Source organism: Pristiophorus japonicus, chromosome 16 (genome assembly GCF_044704955.1).
Source record: "Pristiophorus japonicus isolate sPriJap1 chromosome 16, sPriJap1.hap1, whole genome shotgun sequence".
NCBI lineage: Eukaryota > Metazoa > Chordata > Chondrichthyes > Pristiophoridae > Pristiophorus > Pristiophorus japonicus.
Genome location: NC_091992.1, coordinates 90,955,859 through 90,972,169, shown reverse-complemented (window position 1 = coordinate 90,972,169; position 16,311 = coordinate 90,955,859). Strand labels below are relative to the sequence as shown.

Below are 16,311 nucleotides of genomic sequence, written 5' to 3'. Positions count from 1 at the left end.
TTGAAATCAATTATTAAAGATGAAATAGCAGCGCATTTGGAAAGTAGTGACAGGATCAGCCAAGTCAGCATGGATTTGTGAAAGGGAAATCATGCTCAACAAATCTTCTAGAATTTTTTGAGGATGTAACTAGTAGAGTGGACAAGGGAGAACCAGTGGATGTGGTGTATTTGGACTTTCAAAAGGCTTCTGACAAGGTCCCACACAAGAGATTAGTGTGCAAAATTAAAGCACATGGTATTGGGGGTAATGTATTGATGTGGATAGAGAACTGGTTGGCAGACAGGAATAAACGGGTCCTTTTCAGAATGGCAGGCAGTGACCAGTGAGGTGCCGCAGGGTTCATTGCTGGGACCCCAGCTATTTACAATGTACATCAATGATTTAGATGAAGGAATTGAATGTAATATCTCCAAGTTTGCAGATAACACTAAACTGGGTGGCGGTGTGAGCTGTGAGGAGGATGCTAAGAGGCTGCAGGGTGACTTGGACAGGTTAGGTGAGTGGGCAAATGCATGGCAGATGCAGTATAATGTGGATAAATGTGAGGTTATCCACTTTGCTGGCAAAACCAGGAAGACAGAATATTATCTGAATGGTGACAAATTAGGAAAAGAGGAGGTGCAACGAGACCTGGGTGTCAAGATACATCAGTCATTGAAGTTTGGCATGCAGGTACAGCAGGCGGTGAAGAAGACAAATGGCATGTTGGCCTTATTGCTAGAAGATTTGAATATAGGAGCAGGGAGGTCTTACTGCAGCTGTACAAAGCCTTGGTGAGGCTACACCTGGAATATTGTATTCAGTTTTGGTCTCCAAATCTGAGGAAGGACGTTCTTGCTACTGAGGGAGTACAGCAAAGGTTCACCAGATTGATTCCGGGGATGGCAGGATTGACATATGAGGAGAGACTGGATCAACTGGGCTTGTATCCACTGGAGTTTAGAAGAATGAGAGGGGATCTCTTAGAAACATATAAAATTCTGACGGGATTGGACAGGTTAGAGGCAGGAAGAATGTTCCTGTTGCTGGGGAGTTCCAGAACCAGGGGTCACAGTCTAAGAATCAGGGGTAAGTCATTTAGGGCCAAGATGAGGAGAAACTTCTTCACTCAGAGAGTGGTTAACCTGTGGAATGCTCTACCGCAGAAAGTTGTTGAGGCCAGTTCGTTTGATATATTCAAAAGGGAGTTAGATATGGCCCTTATGGCCAAAGAGATCAAGGGGTATGGAGAGAAAGCAGGAAAGGGGTACTGAGGGAATGATCAGCCGTGATCTTATTGAATGGCGGTGCAGGCTTGAGGGCCTGCTCCTGCACCTAATTTCTATGTTTCTAATAACTGATTTAATTTGCTTCAATTGCTGATTTTCTAATTTTAACTTTATTTATAATTCTGGTATATATTATTTAATTTTGCTTAATTATAATTAATCTTTATTATACTGATTTTACTATTGTATACTCCTTATTGTATTATTTACAATGCAATTTGACTTTCTTTCTTTTTAGTTTTTTAGCCTGTGTCTATCTGCGTGCGCATTTTGTCTGCCACTTCGGACCTGAGCCTTTAACCTCTTTTTACACTTCCTTCTCCTGCTTTTTCTCTCTTTTCTTCAATGGTCAATATCTAACGTGTTGTAAAATTGTTGTGAATTACCTTGGGACGTTTTACAACTTTAAAGGCGTTATATAAATAAAAGTTATTATTACTACATGTTGAACCTCCCTTATCCAGAACCTTTGGGACCTGGCCTGTTCTGGATAAGGGATTTTTCCATACGAGGGGTGGTCACGTTAAATTGGATGGTACAGGGGATATCGGGGTTGGTTGGCTTGGGGTTGGGAGTGTGGCAGAGAGATCATGGGTGGGGGATCGCGGGGTCAGGCCAGCGACTGCGGGAGTCGGCAGCGAGGAAGGACTTCAGTTTGTTCATGTCGGAGTTCTGTGCATGCGCCACCCGGTGGCCGAGAATGGTTCTGGGCGAGGGGTGGTTCCAGATAAGGGAGTTCTGGATAAGGGAGCTTCAACCTGTAGTATTATTATTATTAATACATTTACCCAACACTTTTTTGGTGAAGTGTTCCTTTAAAAACAACCTGCACAAATATTTTGTGCTGTGAACGGCTCAACCGTAAACAAAGTTGTGAATATTTTTCAAGATTTCAGCCGTATATTAGAATGTTTGGATAACATTGTCGTTCTCCAGCTCACCACTGCTTGCTTCTTTTAGTTTCTTCTCACATCTTTCATCTTTCACTTTCAGACTTCAATTATTTTCTACCCCTAGCTCTCCATTCCTTGCACCTCAGATGTTACCATGGAAACAGCCAAACTCTTTCTCTGAGATAACATTTTTATGAATACATCATCTTTATGGTAACACGCTGCCACTAATTAACTACGGCATATCTTCCTAATCACTGCTACATGTTCAGTGCTGTTGGCGAATGCACACTTCCATTCTCTTTCATTATTTTCGCTCCAAACATGGAAGCATTGAAATTACTGCACAGGAGGAGCCCAATCGGCATTTGCATGCTGACTGGTGCCAGCTCATCTACTGGCGACATCTATTCTCAGCCCACCTCCTTCACGTTTCCTCGTATCCGCTTATATTCTTTGTTTTCAAACACTCAAACCCCTTCTAGATGATGTTATAATCTCCGGAGGGAAGGGAAAAGACACAGATTGAAATGGACTCTGACATTTTAACGAAGCTGAAAGATGAAAGCAGTCAAGGAAGCAAACAGAAGCCAAGAAGAACAAGGTAACATGGAAATAAACCAGGGCAGGCATAAAGCTGCTGGGAGGCAGAGATTGGAAGAATTAGGAGAATTAAAATTATTTAAAAGATCAATTTGAACAATATGCGACCTTGGAGAAGCAAAATCCTTAATAAATCACTCGATGAGAAAAAAATTGTCAGAAGGTTCAAGAGGGTTATCCAATTAAAATTAATTGTACTTTTCTCATCTGCTAACCATGGAATATTGAAAATTCTAAATAGTTCCTTTTTTTCTGTGAAAAACTTACTCTCTGTAGTAAAGATAATTGACTGTACATCCTCCATATTGGTTTTGCCTTCCAACAATCATTATCGTGCTGCTAGCACTGATCTTTTCACCATTAATTAGTAATCATCAGATGTCGAATCAAAGATTTCTTACATAGCGAGCAAAAATTTCAAAAGGATTTTTTTTTGCAGGACATAGGAGGAAAAATCTGAGTAAAACATGATCAGAATGATTGAAAATATTCAAATAATGGGATTACTTTAAAACATCAGGCCTGGTTGCAGGAGTGGAGTACCTCCATAATGCAGCTTCTCATTTTATAGACATCCTAAATCTTTCAAGAATTGAAATTAAAATGACTGACAAAAATGTAAGGAAATGTATATGTATATTTCAAACTGAATACACTGCCAACCATGGTTTTGCTCATTTCGAGATGCATTGGGGGTCATTTTAACTTTAGGCGACAGTGTAAAACAGGCAATATTGGATCGGCCGCCTGTTATGCTTCTCCCGATTGTCCTTTGTATTGAAGTAATTAGAAAAGAAAATGGAATGAGGTGTATAATGGGCAGGTGATCTAATATCGCTCGTTTTACCCTATCGCCAAAAATTAACCCTATTGTGTTTAGCCCTCAAAACTTATGCTTTATTTTCTCATCAGTTCCTCGATCCAAGGATTAATATTCCAGAGATGTGAGTTCAAAACCCACCACGGTGGCTGGGGAATTTAAACTCAGTTAATTAAATAAATCTGGAATTATAAAAGCTTTTATCTGAAATGGTGACCATGAAACTACTGGATTGTTGGAAAAACCTAACTGGTTCACTAATGTCCTTTAGGAAAAGAAATCTGCTGTCCTTATCTGGTCTGGTTTATGTGACTCCAGACCCACAGCAATGTAGTTGACTTTTAACTGCCCTCTCAAATGGCCAAGCCAGCCGGTTGTCCCAAACCGCTAAAACAAAGTCAGCTCATGGACTGCTGCGATTCAAGAAGGTGGCTCACCACCACCTTCTCAAGGGCAATTAGGAATGGGCAATAAATGCCGGCCTTGCCAGCGATGTCCACATCCCGTGAACAAAACAAAAGCCAGATGAAGCAGTCAAAGGTGCTTTATTGATGTGCCCATTATTAGGCTAAGGTTCTGTCTCTTTTATTATCTTGGCAGTAAAGTGACGATTCTTTCCAGTACATATAATAAATACCTAAAATAAACAAAACAGGAAAGGAAAGCTATAGGATTGCAAAATTCGTGGGAAACCCCCCCCAGTATTTGGACTCATTGGAAAGTAAATTTAATTTGGAACTATCTACCAGAAAGTTCGAAATCTTAAAGTACACATTGGAAGAAACTATGAACTTTAATCGAATTTGGGATTTTACGAGACAAATTTAATCTGTGTGGGCAGGGCTAGAGAACTAAAGGATGACTCTCCTAAAAAGAAAGCAGTTTGAGTATTGAAGCTGTCTGGGGTATTGAAACTAAAGGAAATTGTCTGGAGAATTGTGGATATTCGAAAACCCTTCTCCCCAGGAGACATTAACATAGCAACAATTAACCCAGAGATAGCTAACCATCAACCTGAATCTGGAAAGCCATTTCAGCATATGCATAACAACAAAGGCCCATCCAGCCATCATGGAAAAACCCAAACACAGACAGACATTGCAAATACCAAGCTAATATTTCATCAAGAAACAGATTTAGAAGATCAACACACCCGAGACAGGTTAACATTTAATGAGCCCGCCAAAATATAACAAAGAAATATCAAGCCCGCCAAAAGTTACACAAAGAATTTGGGCTGATTTGGCGGGAAGATTAGAACAGCCCCAAACGTATAACTGGGCCCTGTTTTAACAAAGGTTTGCCTTATGCATGCTACTGCCTCAGAAGACACTGCTAGGGATGCTTAGCAGAAGGTATGCACACAGCAGCCTAGCATCAAGAAGGGAGAGACCACCGCAGCAGTTGTAACTAACTTCTCCAGCCTCGACGTCCTGAAATCGGAAAAGGAAGGAAGAACATCACCATCGCGGCAGCAACTGACCACAGCCAACGTGGTACCACCAAAACCACCATGATCGACTAACTTCGAAACAAAACTCCACAAGGAAGAAACTGAAGAATCGAAAGTTTCCACTCTACAATCTAAGTCCTGACTACCAACATCATCCATCATCATAGGCAGTCCCTCGGAATCGAGGAGGACTTGCTTCCACTACCAAAGTGAGTTCTTTGATGGCTGAACAGTCCGATACGAGAGCCACAGACCCTGTTACAGGTGGGACAGACATTCGGCAAGGGAAGGGGTTGGTGAGGCTGGTTTGCCGCGCGCTCCTTCCGCTGTCTGCGCTTGGCCTCTTCATGCTCTTTGCGTTGAGACTCGAAGAACTCAACGCCCTCCCGGATGGACTTTCTCCACCTCAGGTGGTCTGCGGCCATGGTCTCCCAGGTGTCAGTGGTGATGTCGCACTTTACAAAGGAGGCTTTGAGGGTGTCCTTATAACATTTCCGCTGTCCTCCTTTGGCTTGATAACCATGAAGGAGCTCCGCATAAAGCATTTGCTTAGGGAGTCTCATATCTGGCATGTGTACTATGTGGCCTGCCCAGCAAAGCTGATCGAGTGTGCTTCAATACTGGGGATGTTAGCCTGGTCGAGGACACTGATGTTGGTGCGCCTGTCCTCCCAGGGGATTTGCAGGATCTTGCGGAGACATCGTTGGTTATATATCTCCAGTGACTTGACGTGCTCTCTATACGTCGTCCATGCCTCAGAGCCATACAGGAGGGCGAGTATTACTACAGCCCTGTAGACCATGAGTTTGGTGGTAGATTTGAGGGCCTGGTCTTCAAACACTCTTTTCCTCAGACGGCCGAAGGCTGCGCTGGTGCACTGGAGGGCGAAGCTGAATCTCCGCATCAACATCTGCCTTTATTGATAAGAGGCTCCCGAGATATGGGAAATGGTCCACGTTGTCTGGGGCCGCGCCGTGGATCTTGATGATTGGAGGGCAGTGCTTTGCGGCAGTGACAGGCTGGTGGAGGATTTTTGTCTTACGAATGTTAAGCGTAAGGTCCATGCTTTCATATGCCTCATGAATACATTGATGACTATATCCTGGAGTTTAGCCTCTGAATGTGCACAGGCGCAGGTGTCATCCGCATACTGCAGCTCAACGACAGAGGTTGGGGTGATCTTGGACCTGGCTTGGGGGCGGCGTAGGTTAAATAGCTGCCCACTGGTTCTGTAGTTTAGTTCCACTTCAGCGGGGAGCTTGTTGATTGTGAGGTGGAGCATGGCGGCGAGGAAGATTAAGAAGAGGGTTGGAGCGATAATGCAGCCCTGTTTGACTCCGGTCCAGACGTGGATTGGGTCTGTAATGGATCCGTTGGTAAGGATCATGGCTTGCATGTCATTGTGAAGCAGGCGAAAGATGTTGACAAACTATTGGGGGCATCCGAAATGGAGGAGGACACTCCATAGACCCTCACGGTTGACAGTGTCAAAGGCTATGTATAAGGGCTGGCGCTGCTCCCTGCATTTTTCCTGCAACTGTCACACTGCAAAGATCATGTCTGTTGTGCCACGTAGGCGACAAAATCCGCATTTGTGATTCCGGGAGGAGTTCCTCGGCCACAGGGAGAAGATGATAGAGGAGAACTCGAGCGACAACTTTCCCAGTGGTTGATAGCAGGGAGATTCCCCTGTAGTTGCCGCAGTCGGACTTGTCCCCTTTTTAAAAAATGGTCACAATCACTTCATCTCTGAGATCTCCCGGCATGCTTTCCTCCCTCCAGATGAGAGATGAGGTCATGTATCCACGCCAACAGCGCCTCTGCCTACCAACAGGTGAAAACATTACCTAAATAGCATTTGAATCTATTTCTAATGAAAGAAAATGGGTACTTACCCCATAAGTTCAAGAGTTGCAAAATTCGTGGGAAAACCCCCCAGTGTTTGGACTCATTGGAAAGAAAATTTAATTTGGAACTATTTGCCAGAAAGTTTGAAATCCTAAAGTACACATGGAAGAAACTACGAACTTTAATTGAATTTGGGATTTTACAAAGCAGATTGGGTCTGTGTGGGAAGGGCTAAGAACTAAAGGAGAACTATCCTTCAAAAGAAACCAGTTTTAAGTATTGAAACTGTCCGGGGTATTGAAGCTAAAACAAATTGTCTGGGGAATTGTGTAAACTCAAAAACCCTTCTCCCCAGGAGACATTAAAATATCAACAATCAACCCAGAGATAGCCAGCCATCACCGTGAGCAAGAAACCAATCCAGCATATACATAATGAAAGTGGCACATCCAGCCCGCATGGAAAACCCAGACCGAGGCAGATATTGCAAATATGAAAGCTAATTTTTCCCCATTAAGAAACAAATTTAAAAGATCGACACATCCGAGACAGGTTAACAGTAATGGGCCCGCCAAAATATGACAAAGAGATATCAAGCCCGCCAAAAATTAAACAAAGAATCGGGACTGATTTGGCGCGAAGATTATCACAACTCCCAAAGTATAACTGGGGCCCTGTTTTAACGAATGTATGCATAGCATCATAGAGCATCAAGAAGGGAGGAGAGAGAGACCACCTCAGCAGTTTTAACAAGCCTCTCCAGCCTTGATGACATTACCGGAGCCACACTACCCTACTATCAAGAAGGAAGGAAAAACATCGCCACGGCAGAGAAAACAGCCCCAGAACCTCGGACATCACCATCGCGGCAGCAACCGATCACAGCCAACGTGGTACCATCGAAAACACCGCGATCGACCAACTCCGAAACAAAACTCCTCAAAGAAGAAACCGAAGATTCGAAAGTTTCCACTCGACAATCTAATCCTGACTACCAACAGGTGAAGCATTAACTAAAGAGATTTTTGAAACCTATTTCGAATGAAAGAAAGTGGGTACTCACCCCATAAGTCCAATATGCACCCTACCACATCAGTGGACACCACCCAACTGAAGACTATGCAATGAGAAGTCCTCTACAACATTCGGGGTACGGCAAGCAGAACCTACCAGCGAAATCGGGAACGACCACCAACTGACAATAAAGGATTGGTGAGCGTAGTCCCTATTTGCCCTGAACCTAGTCAGAGTTAGGCATTGGGAGGTGGGAGGTGTATTATTTCTGTAACCCCTTTGAATGTGTGATATAGTGTTCTTTATTTGAATGATTACATTGTATTTTCTTGCCTTTAATAAAATCCAAGTTCTTCGCACCAAACCAGTTGTCTCTTGCACTTTGTCACATCCCCCAAATAAATCCAAAGTCTAAAACCCAGGGAGTGGGAGCGATTCAAACTGCTAAGAAGGTCAGAGGTGAACCTGACACCACACACCACCCCCTACAGAGCATAGGAAAGAGTAAAGTAAGGGAGGAAATTGATGGCCAGGGAATAAATTGAGTTATATAGAACAGGAGTGTAAAAAGATGGTTAAAAATAAATTGAAAGGAACTGCTGACAAAAATGAGTTAAACTGCATGTATAGCAATGCACATAGTGTCCGTAATAAAACAGGGAGCTGGAGGCAATCATGCTTTGCAAGGAACCAGACATAGTAGGGATTACTGAGACATGGCTACGGAAAAATCAGGACTGGGAATTAAACATTGCAGGGTATAACATATTTAGAAAAGATAGAGAGGGGTGAAAGGGAGGTGGATTAGCTGTACTTATGTGGATAACATAATGGCAGTAGAAAAAAGTGACACAGCTATCAGTAAGACCGAAATAGATTCCATGTGGATAGAGATAAGAGATAATAAAGGATCAATCACACTAATAGGGGTAGTCTACAGACCACCCAATAGTGAAAGGGAGGTGGAGGAAGAAATATGCAAACAAATTAGGGAAATGAGTAAAAAACAGAGAATGATAATCATGGGGGATTTCAACTACCCTAATATCAATTAGACAGAAGATGTAGGTAGCTAAAGGGGATAAGAAAATTGAGTTCCTATAATGTGTACAGGACTCCTTTCTAATCCAATATGTAAAAAGCCCAACAAGGGAGGATTCACTACTCGATCTAGTAATGGGAAATGAACCAGAATTGATAAGAGAAGTAAAAATACGGGAACATCTAGGCAATTAGTGACCATAATATATTACGTTTTAAGATGATAATTGAGAAGGACATAAGTTTGACAAAAAGCCACTGGAAATAGATTGGAGAAAAGCTGATTTTGAGGGACTGAGAATAGAACTTGGAAAAATAAAATGGACAAAAATATTGGCAAACAATGATGTAGAACAACAATAGGAAACTTTAAAACGGTGTTCAACAGAGTCCAGGAAAAATATATTCAGCTAAAAAAACAAGAATCAAGCTAAACATAATGAGAAACCATGGATGAATAAACCCATAAGGGAAAAATTGAGGGTAAGGAACGAGGCATACATTATGCACATGGACAGCAGGGAAGAGCATATTAAGGGAAAATACAAAGAGATTAGAAAATAAGTCCAAAAAAATTAGGAAGGCAAAGAGGAACTATGAAATTAAATTATCAAGGAACATAAAACAAAATAATAAAATCTTTTACAGGCACATAAATAAAAAAAGGAAGGTCGGATGGGAATAGGGCCGCTGAGGGATGGACAGGATAGTACCACAGGCAGTGGCAGAGAGATGGAGAAATATTAAATAATTACTTTGCCTCAGCATTTACCAGGGCGATAGAACAAGTGAGCATGACTATTGGATGATGAGATTAGTAATGAAATAACCGCATTTAAAATAAAAAGAGCAGACATATTAAATAAACTAATGAAACTCAGAGGAAAAAAAAGCCCTGGTCAGAATGGATTACATCCGCGCATTTTAAAAGATTCTGCGACGAGATAGCAGAGACATTACTACACATATTTAATAATTGATTAGAACAAGGTGTAGTGCCAGAGGACTGGTGGATAGCTAATGTAATACCTATATTTAAGAAGGGGGATAGAACATGTTCAGGGAATTATAGATCAGTCAGTTTAACATCGGTGGTAGGAAGAATAATGGAATCCCTACTAAAGGAGAAAATAGAAGAACATCTAGAAACCAAAAATATAATAATGAATAGTCAGCGTGGATTTCACGCTCCACTTGCTCTGTGGGGCGGAAGGAATACGAGTGGGGCACAGCTCTACACGATGGGACGCACAGCACTGACACAAAGAAAGAACGCTCCCCTTCATTAAAGGGAAGGGCCAAGATGCCGACTCTGCGGGTCCCTGTCTGGACCACCAGGGAGTGAAGAGCAAGATCGCGGCATGGACCCATGATCCACCATGCAGCGGGCCGCGACCAGTAAGTCGAACGATTTTTTTTAAAAGCGCCATCTCCCCTTTAAATTTCGCTTACAGCCTGGTGTAGCTTCAGGGGGCACTCCCAAACTTTTTCTCCGGGGCGAAAACAGGTCACTGCACACAGTGATGACGTCGTCATCGCCAGCTACCGGTTGCCACCACCGCTTAACCCCCACGGCATTTCACTGGAGTTGTTCGCAGCGCCAAGCGCGGACAAAAGGTTGTTTGTGCCCTGTTAACGGGATGCGCAAACGCCCTGAATTTCTGAGCCTGAGACAACTTAATTGGCACTTGGAAAAATCTGGGTTAATAAATGAAAGTCAGCACACACTTGTTAAAGGCAAATCATGTTTGACTAAGTTGATTGAGATGAATTAATGGAGAGAGTTGATGAAGGTCATGTGATTGATGTTTACATGGACTTTCCAAAGGCGTTTGATAGAGTACCACATAATAGACTTGTTAGCAGATTGAAGCCCCTGGGATTAAAGGAACAGTGGCTGTATGGATACAACACTGCTAAGGGACAGAAAGCAGAGAGTGATGGCGAACGGTTGTTTTTCAGACTGGAGGGAAGTTTGCAGTGGAGCTCCCCAGGGGTCAGTGTTGCGACCACTGCTCTTTTTGATAGAAATAAATGACCTGGAATCGGATATACAGGGCATCATTTCAAAGTTTGCAGATAACACAACACTTCGAAATGTAATAAACAGTGAAAAGGATGGAAACAGACTTCAGGAGGACATAGACAGATTGGGGAAATGGGCAGACACATGGCAGATGAAATTTAACAGAGAGAAGTGTGAAATGATTCATATTGATAGGAGGAATGAGGAGGGGCAATATAAGCTAAATGGGACAATTTTAAAGGAGGTGCAGGAACAGAGAGACCTGGGGTATATTTACGCAAGACCTTGAAGGTTGGAAGATAAGTTGAGAAAGTTGTTAAAGCAAAGGATCCCATATACCTTTTTATCAACAGAGGCACAGAGTACAAAAGCAAGGAGGTTATGCTAAATTTTGTAAAACACTGGTTAGGCCCCAGCTGGAGTATTGTGGCCAATTCTGGACATCACACTTTAGGAAGGAGATCAAGACGATAGAGAGGGTGTAAAGGAGATTTACTAGAATGGTACCAGGGACTTCAGTTATGTAATGAGACTACATAAAAACTGGGGTTGTTCTCCCTGTAGCAGAGAAGGTTAAGGGGAGATTTGATAGAGGCATTCAAAATTATGAAGGGTTCTGGAGGAGTAAATAAGGATAAAATGTTTCCAGTGGTAGAAGGATCAGTAACAATGTTCCCCCTAATTTTTATTTGGGTGCGTGGCCCCTTTAAGGGACTGTTTGCCTCATTCACAGTTTCGCAAAATTTACCATTGAAAAAAACGGTCCTGGGCTGCATGGGACCGGCATAGAGCTGTAGCCACACAGCTTAGAGGGAATGTTGGTCAGTAACCAGAGGGTACATGTTCACGTTAATTGGCAAAAGAACCAGAAGCAGCATGAGGAAAAATATATTTTATGCAGTGTGTTGTTACGATCTGGAATGCACTGCTTGAAAGGGTGGAGGAAGCAGTTTGTATAATAACTTTCAAAAGGGAACTGGATAAATTCTTAATGGAGAAAAATGTTCAGGGCTAGTGGAAAAGAGCAGGAGGTCAGAGCTAATTGGATAGCTCTTTCAAAGAGCCAGCACAGACACGATGGGCCAAATGGCCTGCTTCTGTCCTGTATCATTACATGATTCGATGAATACCTGCTTTGTCTACTTGGGCCCTGTGTGGGGATCAGATTAATCATCGCAGCTTGTTGTAGTGTCTTGTCTAAAGCTCGAGTTATAATTAGATACAACAGAATTTGAAGTAACGTGTTAATGGTAAAGTAACACAGACTAATCCTGTGCACCCTTATTAGTATAATCATATGCAGGCTGTAATTATTGTGCTCAAGGTCTCTTTCTTTGCTTTTATAATGAGGCATGAGATATTTTACTATGTTAAAGGTGCTATATAAGTTCAAGTTATTGTTGTTGTGTGATATACACGTGGAAGACAATAATAAACACATTTTGGAATTGGGTGTCAGAGTCTCCTTTTCCTTTGGGACATATGTGACAATTCACTCTGCACTTGGTGGCATTAACACTTCCAATTGCTGAAGAAATGAGTGTGGGCAGCCACCCAGCAATCGCTTCCTTGGGGTACAAGGCCATGGCAAAAAACACAGCCCAGAATTCAGGGCTAATTGAAAGTCTCTCGCAGAGAGATTTAGATAAAAGGAAAGACTTGCATTTGTATAATGTCTTTCACGACCTCAGGGCGTTTCTGGTGCTTTTCAGCCAATTAAATACTTTTGCAGTATTGTCACTGTTGCAATGTAGGGAACACGGCAGCTAATTTGTGCACCGCAAGCAGCAATGGGATCTTTTACATCCACCTGAGAAGACAGACGGGGCATTGGTTTAATGTCTCATCCAAAGAACAGTACCTTTGTCTGGAGTGCACAGGAATGTCAGGTTAGATTTTCTGGAGTGGGACTTGAACATATAACCTTCTGACTCAGAGCCAAGAGTGCTGCTACTGATCCACGGTTGACACCTATACAGGTTCCCTCAGAGGTAACAGTTGGGAGCAGGATCCACCTCCTCAATGAGGATTTGAGTGATGTGTGTCACATGCTGCAGTGTATTTTCTTTTTGCTACAAGGTAAGCTGTTGTGGGAACTATAAATGTTACACTGGTGCAGATAACGGGTGATCTTTTAAGTGCAGGGAGCTTTTCTCCATATATGACTTGCACTGTGCAACACCTGGGAATACTCAATACTGATGCTGATATCCAAAAGGCGAAAAGAATCTGCTTCCCAGTGCAAACATATCTCATCTTATTGTGTGCAAATACAAGACTGAAAGAATCAATGATGTCAATACTTTACAAGCGACGTAACAGGCTCATTAGAGGAACAGTAGGGGAGACTTTGCTCCATGGGCGCTCTCTGAAAGCAATCTGAAAAGATCGCACCACAAGTGGATTCCATTCGACATAAACCCTCGATGCCTAATCGTGCTCTTGGGGCTCAGCAGCGTACAATGGCTGTGTATTGGGTGCAGACAACAACGCCCAATTAGGTACCAATGAAAAATGGGAGGAAATCTGAACCATTCTAGAGCCATAAAGGCAGTAGCTAAATTGGATCTGTAGATCTAGCAGCTCAAAACTTGGCTTCCATGAGGCACTGGGGACCATCAGCAGCAGCAGAATTGTATTCCACCACAATCTGTAACCTCATGGCCCAGTGTATCCCTCACTCTACCATGACCATCAAGGCAGGCGACCAAACCTGGTTCAATGAGGTGTGCAGAAAACCATGCCAGGAGCAGCGCATACCTGAAAATGAGGTGGCAAAGGTGGTAAAGCTACAACACAGGACTACATGCATGCTAAACAGCGGAAGCAGCATGCTATAGGCAGAGCTAAGCAATCCCACAACCGACGGATCAGATCAAAGCTCTGCAGTCCTGCCACATCCAGTCATGAATGGTGCTGAACAATTAAACAACTAACGGGAGGAGGAGAAGGGTCCATGAACATCCTCGTGTTCAATGATGGTGAAACCCAACTCATGAGTGCAAAAACCAAGGTTGAGGCATTCGCAACCATCTTCAGCCAGAAGTGGATGTTCCATTTCGGCCTCCTCCTGAGGTCATCTCCATCACAGAGGCCAGTCTGCAGCCAATTCGATTCACTCCATGTGATAACAAGAAACGGCCCAGCTATGTCCTGTCCACAAAAAGCAGGACAAATCCAATGTAGCCAAATACCGCCCCATCAGCCTACATTCAATCATCAGCAAAGTGATGAAAGATATCGTCGACAGTGCTATCAAGTGCCATTTACTCATCACCATCCACCACCTTAAACATTCACTCCCTCCATCACTGATGTACCAAGGCTGCAGTGCGTACCATCTACAAGATATACTGCAGCAATTCGCCAAGGCTTCTTCAACAGTACCGCCCAAACCTGGGACCTCTACATCCTAGAAGGACAAGGGCAGCAGGCGCATGGGAACACCCAACACCTCCACGTTCCTCTCCAAGTCACACTCCATCCAGACTTGCAAATATATCGCCAATCAAGTGGGCTACTTTGTCCTGGATGGTGTCGAGCTTCTTGAGTGTTGTTGGAGCTGCACTCATCCAGGCAAGTGGAGAGTATTCCATCACACTCCTGACTTGTGGCTTCTAGCTGGTGGAAAGGTTTTGGGGAGTCAGGAGGTGAGTCACTTGACACAGAATACCCAGCCTCTGACCTGCTCTTGTAGCCACAGTTTTTATGTGACTGATCCAGTTAAATTTCTGGTGAATGGTGCCCCCTAAACTGTTGATGGTGGGGGATTCGACAATGCTAATGCCATTGAATGTCATGGGCAGGTGGTTAGACTCTCTGCTGTTGGGAATGGTCATTGCCTGGCATTTGTGTGACGCAAATGTTACTTGGCACGTACCAGCCTAAGCCTGAATGTTCTCCAGGTCTTGCTACATGTGGGCATAGATTGCTTCATTATCTGGGGAATTGCGAATGTAATGCCCTGGGGCTGAGATGATGTACCTCCAACAACCACAATAATCTTACTTCATTGTTGCTGGTCAAAATCTTGGAACTCCCACCTAACAGCATTGGGAGTACCTTTACCACATGGACTGCAGCAATTCAAGAAGGCAGCTCAGCACCACCTTCTCCAGGGTATTTAGGGATGGTCACTAAATGCTAGCTTAGTCAGCAGCGCTCACATCCCATGAATGATTAGATTTTTAAAAAAAGGATGCCCCATCCCACCCTTCCCTTGTAAATGGCGTCCTGTGGCTATACAATAACAGGAGGGCAGCAGGATTCAAGAACGAAGCTAGGGATACCATGGCTATCATGGCAGAATCAACCTGCTCCTGCTATTGGCTGCCAGAGGGAGAAAAGTCAGGAGGAACACAGGCTGAAAAGCTTGGCACAATGTGCTGAAGCATGTTAACTCCAGCAAACTCTATGCTGCATATGACTGTAGTTTCAAAAGTATTTCAATAACCTTACCAGCAGTGGATAGTTATGCTTTTCACAAAAGAATAGCTGATCATTCTGTAAAGTTCTATGCATTCCCTCTCCTCATTGGCACAGGACCTCAAATTCTCCAGACTATCCATCTTCTCTATCTTTCATTGCCAGATTATCTCCAGCAGTTACTTCTCATCCCTCCCCTAAATGGTTATCACCAGAGATCCCCCCCACCCCCCCCCGGAGTCTAGCCTTGGCCCTCTCCTCTTCCTCATCTGTAAGCTGTCCCCAGCAACATTATCCCCACACATGGACTTTGCTGCAACACCAGGACCAACCTCTTCAACACCTCGCTCAACCCCTATCACACCTTTGTGTTGTTAGATGACTTGTCCAGCACCCAGTTTCGGATGAGCTGCAATTTCCTCCAGCTAAACACTCGTAAGGCTGAAGCCATCACCTTCCCACAAAATACTCCATACCCTGGCCACTGATTTCATTGCCCTCCCCAGCCACTGGCTCAGACTAAACCAGACTGCTCACAGTGTTGCATTCAGCCCTGAGGGGAGTTTGTGAGCCCAGATCTTCGCCATCACAAAGTGCACCTACTTCCACCTATATTGTCCACCTCCGTCCCTGACTCAGGCCATCTGCTTCTGAATTCTTCATCCATGTCTCTGTCACCTCCAGACTTGACTATTCCAAAGCTCTCCTGGCCGGTCATCCATCTTCCAACTGCTCTATAAATGTCAACTCATCCAAAACTCTACTGCCAGTAACCAATTGAGCACAAGTCCCACTCACTTATCACCCTTGATAGGACTGAGGTGAGGAGAAACTTCTTCACTCAGAGAGCTGTTAACCTGTGGAATTCCCTGCCGCAGAGAGTTGTTGATGCCAGTTCATTGGATATATTCAAGAGG

At 43.6% G+C, this 16,311-nt stretch overlaps 1 protein-coding gene across 2 annotated transcripts in view; it reads right to left on the bottom strand.

Annotated features, from left to right (window-relative positions):
- The window catches only part of LOC139226653 (dynein axonemal heavy chain 9-like), a 285,314-nt gene that overhangs the window by 252,083 nt on the left and 16,920 nt on the right, over positions 1-16,311 (bottom strand). The window contains exon 1 of one of the 2 annotated variants that reach the window (XM_070857559.1): positions 10,396-10,449. The exons of the other annotated variant lie outside the window; for it this stretch is intronic. The gene's annotated coding sequence lies outside the window, so the exon portion shown is untranslated. Of the gene's footprint in view, positions 1-10,395; positions 10,450-16,311 lie in introns of those variants that run through there. 2 annotated transcript variants of the gene reach the window in all.